Source organism: Alligator mississippiensis, chromosome 1 (assembly GCF_030867095.1).
Source record: "Alligator mississippiensis isolate rAllMis1 chromosome 1, rAllMis1, whole genome shotgun sequence".
In the NCBI taxonomy this organism is placed as follows: Eukaryota; Metazoa; Chordata; order Crocodylia; family Alligatoridae; genus Alligator; species Alligator mississippiensis.
Window position 1 is genome coordinate 13,360,032 of NC_081824.1, and position 7,993 is coordinate 13,368,024.

Genomic DNA, 7,993 nt, shown 5'->3' on the forward strand with positions numbered 1-7,993 from the left:
CAAGATGCTCAAGGAGGCTTGATTTGTTTTATGAGTCTGCAATGTACATTTAATTCTAGTCATTACACAACTAACGAATCAATTTTTGATCATTTTGACCTAGTTTGCTATGCTTTTTAAATACATAATATTTTTATATATGCATACACCATGATCCAGAGGATTGATGGTTACTCTGTGTGTGGCAACCATTGATCCTCTGGATCATGATGTATGTGCAGGAGGTCTGCAACCATCACACCAACAACTTCAATGTGTATGCCTAGACTAGAGTATGGAGGAGTGGAGGCTGTCCAAGACCTACCATCTTTCTTTTAGACCATTGAGACAGAATCCAAAGGCCAAACCAAATCCAGATGTTCAGTGCCTCAATGGCTATAGCTTCTAACAGAGAAGGCCAGATAAGAACTGCTGCTGACTGCCTAATGCCTCATCGAGGGCACATTTCTGCCAGGGTGATGTCCCATAGCTTTTCTCCAAGCAAGGAGTACCCCACAAAGCAGTGGGGACCAGGGTTTTGAGGCACCCTATATGCTCCTTACTCTGGAGGTTGCAACATTGTGGTATTTTATAGGAGCTACCCTACAACAAGTAGCCCCACCATGTTCCTACCAGGCTCTCCAGTTGAATTCAGTTTAGCATCATACTCAGGACCAATACATAATGGGTAATACAGCAAAATAATGCATATTCCAATAAAGTTATTTGATTTTGCTTAGATCTTAATCTGAATAATATAGCTTTAGGCCCTAGCATATTAGCAAAACTTCTAGTTTCTTTTTATCTGGAGAAAAAATGTGTTGTGTCATATGCGATGATGTACCACAACACCCAGGGTGCGAATTAAGGGGGAGCTCAGGGAGGGGAGGGCTGAGACCCCATAAGAGATAAGAGCCCCACTGTAAAATTTGAAAATCATAACCGGGAGGGCACCAATCGGATTGCTCCTTCACTTAGGTGGACCTGTGAATCAATGAACTGGTTTAATTTTTTCTGCAGACCCCCCCCGAGTCAAAACCTGTCTGTACCCCTCCTTTCCAATATCCTAGATTTGCTCATGATCTTTAGTGTGTGTGTATATATAGATATATATATATAAAGAGCTCTAAAAATACAGTGGCTCACAGGCAGCAATCAAGAGAGATGTCATGTAGACCAGATTTTGTTATGTTCCTCTCTTGCCAGCACAGTGAGATGGCCTCTGTTAGTAGCAGTGGTTACATGATGAACAGATGGAAGGGTTTAATGTGCTTTTCCTCTTGGGTAACTCTAGCTGCTTCCTAACAAAAATTTTGCACAGGAGGGTTGTTCAGTCATGTTTGTGACCTGATGTGTGTAGACCTTAGGAGCCAAATACTAATTTACCTCCCAGAGATGCTCACACATCTTTTAAGCATTAAATTCACTAAATACAATCATAATTCAGTCTGCACAACAGCCACCAAGTCACTAGAATGTCTCCATTTCGGCCTTTTGAGCATGCTCAGAACAGCGCCGCCAAGGCCTCCACCTCTTCTTACACTCTGCTGCGATTTTAATCCACCTGGAAATGCTTCCATTCCCTAGACGTCTGCTAATCTTGAGTCTCAGAGAAATCATGATTAGTGGCTGGCGTCGGGAGAGCCCATGTACCTTACAGGCCAAGAGCCTAGTGGTTAAGGCACTTGCCCAAGCAATTAGAGACCCAGGTTGTATATGGGTTGTAGATGGGTAGGCTTTACTGGAAAGCTGGCAGAGGGTAGATTCAGACTAGACATCAGGAGGCGCTACTTCACAGTCAGGACAGCTAGGATCTGGAACCAACTTCCAAGAGAAGTGGTCCTGGCTCCTACCCTGGGGGTCTTTAAGAGGAGGTTAGATGAACACCTTGCCGCCACCATCAGCAGAGGGGGTGTGAAGTTGCATTGCCTGCTTCCCAACAGGGTCCTAACTACCAGGCCACAGGTTAGGTATGGGCAAAAGTATCTCCCTTGCCCCTATGGCTGTCAAGTGTAAAGGAGCCACGGGGCCAAAAGTTAAAAAGAGAGTGAGATTCAGTGCCCCAGTAAAGAGAGCACAGCCTTTGGAGCAAGACCTGGGCTCTGCCCTCTGCTCCCAATGCAGGAAAGCACTGGTAAAGAAAAAAATAGAGTTGGGAACTGCCGGGCAACAGGAGTTGTGCAGAGGAGCCCCAGAGAAGAGACACCAAGCACTGAATTTAGGCAAAAAAAAATGTGTATCTTCCCTCCCTTAGGTCTCAGGAGCTCTAACCTTGTACTGGATACCTTGCGGCCCAAACCAGGAACCATTGTTTTATCTCAGATGTGACATCTTAAGTCACTGGCACCCACAGCATTTACAACACTTCCCTCTCCTGCCAGCCCTAGAGAAACATCCCTTTCCTTAACCATACATCTGCATGGCTATAGGGAACCAAATGGGTGGCACCCCAGGGGTTTGCCAGGTCGAAAGCATCCTGCCTTGCCCTCTCCTAGCCACGGTACACCAGGTGCACTGCAGGGAGCCCGAATTATATACAGCAGCTCTGAGCAGTCAGGGGTCACACTCGAATCCCGTATCAGGAGTTCATTCTAGCTGTCACCATGGGACAAATCCTGAGCAATCATCTGTGCCCTGGTAATACCACAACTGTGCTTCCTCTCAAAGGGAGGATGAGGCTGCGGAGAAGGTGCACAGGGTGCGCCCTAAGGAAGTGGCAAATGTAGGCTGGTCAGGACAGACTAGACCAGTAGTTTTCGACCTGTGGTCTGCAGACCCCTGGAGGTCTGCAGGCTGTGTCTAAGGGGTCTGCAAAAGATGACTGTGATCAATGGTGATTGCAATTCAAAAGGGTCTGCACCTCCGTTTGAAAATTTTTAGGGATCTGCAAATGAAAAAAAGGTTGAAAGCCCACTGATGAAAGCCCATGAATCCCACAGCCCGTTACACAAATAATTCTGCTACTGACTCTCCCCAGGGGGAATGGCCTGTGTAAAGCCTGTAGGATTTGGCCTCTGGTGTCTGCTAAGCTTATGTTTTTACAAAACAACAGTTATTCAGAGCTCGGGCCTTGTGCTGTTACAGCTATATAGCTGGTAAAATACTTCTGGTACAAAGTCCCTGGGGTTACAGCATTATTTCTGAGGTCAAGGCCATCGAGCTGGTCTATGGTTGTTCTGGCACATCCTGTAATTGAGATTACCTTCTATCTGGGAGCCTGGCCGAGCTGGGCTGACTTCTGACGCCCCTTTGGCAGCGCTCCCTCTCCAAGAGATCTCAACGCTGCTCTTCCATTCTGAGTGAGGACAAACCTCCCTTCCTCCATGCACAGGCTTTTATCACACCAGCATCGGACAAAATCCAAAGTGTCACGCTATTCATCCCTGCCATGAAAAGAAAATAAATGAGGGGTCCTTACCAGGGAAGCTGTTTCCTGCAGAATTTCAGAAGAATTAAGCCTCAGCTGTTTTCACTGACCCCTGCAGACACTAACAAGTCTGGCTTCCAAATCCACAAGCTGTCCAAAAGAAAGCATTCTTCTCTCAATCTGTTTTTCCCAATGACCCCATGAGAAGAGAGCATTTTTTTGCCAGATAAGCATGGTATAAATCAGCTTAAGTTTATTTTCCGAGGTTAAAAATGACCGTAGACACTTGAAACTGCACTTTTGCAAGGGTGGATTCTGAAGAACAGAAATTCTACATAGGCACTTTGGCTGCACCCATCACCATGGTAACTGAAAACCTAGCAAATTAACCCTATAACACCAACCCTCCTCAGTGTGTGAGCAGAGATGTTAACAGTAGCACACCTTGATGTGCTCTGGAAGTGCAGAATGTCACTGCACAGTACAGCACGAGTTACAGCAGGTTGGACAAAGTGGATTCCCAAATTCTTTGCTTAAAGTAATAATGTAATTTCCAGGAGTGTTATCAAGGCGGGGCAAGGGAGGAACCAGCCCAAGCACTAAATTAAGAGGGCGCTCGTTTGTCCTCTTTTTCCCCAGGAGATTTTTTCATTCCAGGGGAAGCCCTGAGCAGCCCAGACATAGGGAGCTGGACAGTCACAGCCTCACACCCCATAATGTGTCTGTGGGGGAGTGGGTTGAGTGCGGCAAGTCGAATCCACCCTAGAGAAAAGCTAAGGGCACCCTGACGGAAACGCGCCCTTGATGAGGCATTAGGCAGTCAGCAGCAGTTTTTATCTGGTCTTCTCTGGCAGAAGCTGCAGCCATCGAGGCACTGAACATCTGGATTTGGTCTGGCCTTTGCATTCTGTCTCAATGGTCTAAAAGAAAGATGGTAGGTCTTGGGCAGCCTCCACTCCTCCATACTCTACTCTAGGCATATAGGTCAAAGGTCTTGGTGTGATGGTTGTAGACATCTTGAGCATACACCATGATCCAGAGGATCAATGGTTGCTACGCACAGAGTAACCAAAGATCCTCTGGATCATGGTGTATTCATATATACACTATGTGTTTTAAAAACATAGCAAACTAGGTCCAAATGATCAAACGCTGTTTCTTTAGTCCTGTCATCGTTAGAATTAAATGTACATCTCTGCAGACTCATAAAACAAATCAATCCTCCTTGAGCATCTTGACAGTGCATCCAATGCTTCATTGAAAGTCATTTCCATTACGTGGTGAAGCTCTCCATTTTGTTTTGAATCCCTTCCTTAATGATGCCCAACATTATTAGCTTCTTTGGCCTCTGCAGCACATTGAGCTGATGTTTTTAGAGAACTGTCTGAAGAGGCTCCAAGATCTATTCTTGAGTCATAACGTCTAGTTCAGGACTTACCTTCCATTTGTCTAAAAAGTTCACCGGCCACTTTTTTGCCCATATTTAGCTTGATGAAATCCTTCTGCAGCTCCTCTGTTGGCTTGTGATTTGACTACCAGGAATAATATGGTATCATCATCAAACCTGACGTGTAGCATCCCTAGGGGCAGTTGTAAGCACCTAGAGGGGCAAAAATTCCCTTTTTGTCTTTTCACTCTGGGAAGCCTCCCTTTCACTTGCTTGCCATATCTTGAAGTCATTTATGTTCATAAGAGAGAGGCTGCCCCAGGGCTTTCCAGTCCTGGTCTTGCTCTAGTGACCGCCTGGTAGCTGTGGTTCTTTTCCTTATGGGCTAATTGTGTGGCTCCATCCCTTCCCTACACCATGCCCCATGCCTCACAGATGGCATTATAATAAATGTTCTTGCTGTCAGATGTTTACACTCATTCAGCCCTCCTCCGGGCACTCAGATCCTCGGTCTCCCACACAGCCCTCTTTTGGACCTTCAGACTGCTCAGTCCCTCCCACAGCCCCACTTGAGTTTCCAGGCCCCTCGGTCCCTCACTCAGCCACTGCCTGAGCTGCCAGATCCCTCGGCCCTTCGCTTGACTCCCCTCTGGGCTGCCAGATCCCTTGGTAACTTCGCTTGGCCTTCTGTGGGGTTTGGCCCTGGTAGCACTTTCTAGGGGCTGCTTGACCATAAGCAGTCCCACCACTGTGATCCCAAGCCCCAGTAGGACGCAGTTTTTGGTCACATCCAGGACCAGCTTAGGCCCTGGCCTCTGTCCCCAGAGCCATGCTGTCCCTGGCAAACAACCCTAGCTATGAGCTCCTTGGCCCCTTACTGATGTCACTCTTCTGGGCTCCCCTGACCCCAGCTCCCTCTCTTTCTGAGCCCTGATCTCACTGGCTGTCATGTAGACCCCTGGTCTCGGCACTCTCTCAGACCCCTTTTCTATATCTGATGGTCCTGTCTCAGCCGTCCTCATTCTGGGCCTCAGTTTATCTGACCCCTTCCTCTGCCTGTGGCTACACCTGTACCTTTGGCTTCTCCCAGGCCCTGGCCCATCTCGGGCCAGTTGAGAGCTCTGGGCCCCTCTGGCTCCTGCAGTCTCCCACTGTGGCTGCCTCTGGCCCCTCTCTGGGCCCTGGCCCTGCTAGCAGGCCAGCGAGAGTCTATATGAGTAAGGTCTCCAGCCTACCAGCCCTCACTCACTCACAGATCTGTGCTCTCAGGATGCTCAGCAGGTCTCTTAAGCTCTCAACCTCTGTCTCTGGGTAGGCCTGAACCCCACAATAGGTCTTATGCACCATGCCCCTCTCTCTGGGCTTCATCTGGACCCCATAACAGGTCTACCTTTTAACCAGCTCTCAGTCCATAACAGAATCTTCCCTCCAATCCTGTGGCCTTTGGTGAGGGACCTTGCTGAAACTTTTTGAAAGTTCAAATATATTATGTCAACTGGATCCCCCTTGTCCCCATGCTTGTTAACACCCTCAAAGAACTCCAGCAGATTGGTGAGGCAGTAATTACCTTTAGAAAAGCCATACTGACTCGTCCTCAGCAGATCATATTTGCCCATGTGACTGCTGATTTTATTCTTTATTAATCAAGGAATCTTTTGGATTCCTTGATCCAAAATTTTATTCTTCATTAATCAAGGAATTCCAACTTGCCAGGTATTTCCTAAGGCATCAAGAACATTTGTAATTCCTCATGTGTTAAAACTCCTGTTCAGTGGAAATGACCAAGTTGCAACTTGTGAGCCTGAGTCTCCACTCTCTTACTTCAGTTTTAGTTTTATGAAATAAACCATTATTCTGTTGAATAGAAACCAACATCCGCAAAGAATTTCAGTTGAGCTGCACCTATGTAAAACCAGTATGGTGGAACAGAGACCAGGGCTGCATGTGTTTAAAGCAGGCCTTTCTCATGCTATCACTAGTTAGCACGAGAAAGTCCTGGTTAGCTTTGAAGCAGAGCTAGTATGCTTTTGGCTTATCTTTTACATTTCATTCAGCACAGATAATAAACAACATTGAATGGGAACAAACTCTATCCCTTTTGAAAGCCAGCCAAAGTATCTTGAAATCACCCTGGACCGCACCCTCACCTACAAGACACACCTAACCCAATTGGCAGCCAAAGTACAAGCTCACAACAACCTGCTCCATCAATTAGCTGGCCTCAGATGGGGAGTTAACCCCACTGTACTTCGGGCATTCACCCTGGCACTGGCATACTCAACAGCTGAATACTGTACCCCAGTGTGGTGCAGAAATACCCACATTCACAAAGTTGACAGGGCACTCAACAATAACATGAGAGTCATATCTGGCTGCATCCATTCTACCCTTACATCACAGCTCCCACTTATCAGCAGTATTGCTCCCCCTGACATCCATCATGAGCAGTAATGCCTTCACTTCCTTCGCCGTGCTGAACTAAACCATAATTGCTACCTACATCTACGCATCTACTCAGACCCTCCAGTTGGGCAGCGCCTCCAATGTAGGACACCGCTCATTGCCCACCTGCACCACCTGCGCTCTCTTTCCAAAAGTTTTTCCCCAGAGGACTGGGCTGCACAACTATGGGAAGAACAATGGGCCTCAGAACTGCAGACTCTAAACATTCATCCCAAACCCCTCTATGAGACCTCTCAGCTTTGATTTGGGTAGACAATCCTAGGTCCACCTCAGTGGACTCCTAACTGCCTATGGCCACTTCCGCCATAACATGCATCAAATGGGCCTGACACCAAGTACCATTTGTGAATGCAGTACCCCTCACAGACCACAAACCACATAGGGACAGAATGCCCTATCTTCCATTGCCCTGGAAACCTCGATGCCCTCGACAACCCGTCTTGATCCCGGCTCAGCTCAGTCCAATGTGAAATATGACTCCAGCACACTATTTTTGTCATACAGGGAAAAAAAAGCACAAATAATTAAATAAAACCTTATTTCACATTGTAGTTTTCTGGTCCTAATGAAATGATGATATGTTTAATTTTCCAACGTGAAGCAATGTGGATTGACTCATGTAATTATACAGGGAACTTTCATTAGACCTCTCTTTTTTTATTGAATTATCATTTTATTTGCTTCATGCAAATAGTACATATAATCAGATTTTAGACAAAAACTCTAGTTTCCTGCCCTCTGATGCTGTAGGCACAATTTTGACAATTTTGGCATTCAAATTCAGGTAAATTTAGGCT